Raw genomic sequence first — 218 nt, forward strand, 5'->3', positions numbered from 1 at the left:
GAAAAAATTTCATCTGATTAACCCATTTGACAGAAGCAGACTGTAAAGCAGACAAACAATGTCACATAGCATATAGGTCCATTCACACTCAGTAGTATAGCAAACCAAAAACAAAGAATTTCTAACAACAAGGGCAATAACTCACCATCAAACTGTTTTAGAGCTCTAAACTTGACATAACTTTTGACCAAAGACTGGAATCTCTTCTCTGGAAATCT

Source organism: Lottia gigantea, assembly GCF_000327385.1.
Source record: "Lottia gigantea unplaced genomic scaffold LOTGIsca_929, whole genome shotgun sequence".
In the NCBI taxonomy this organism is placed as follows: domain Eukaryota; kingdom Metazoa; phylum Mollusca; class Gastropoda; family Lottiidae; genus Lottia; species Lottia gigantea.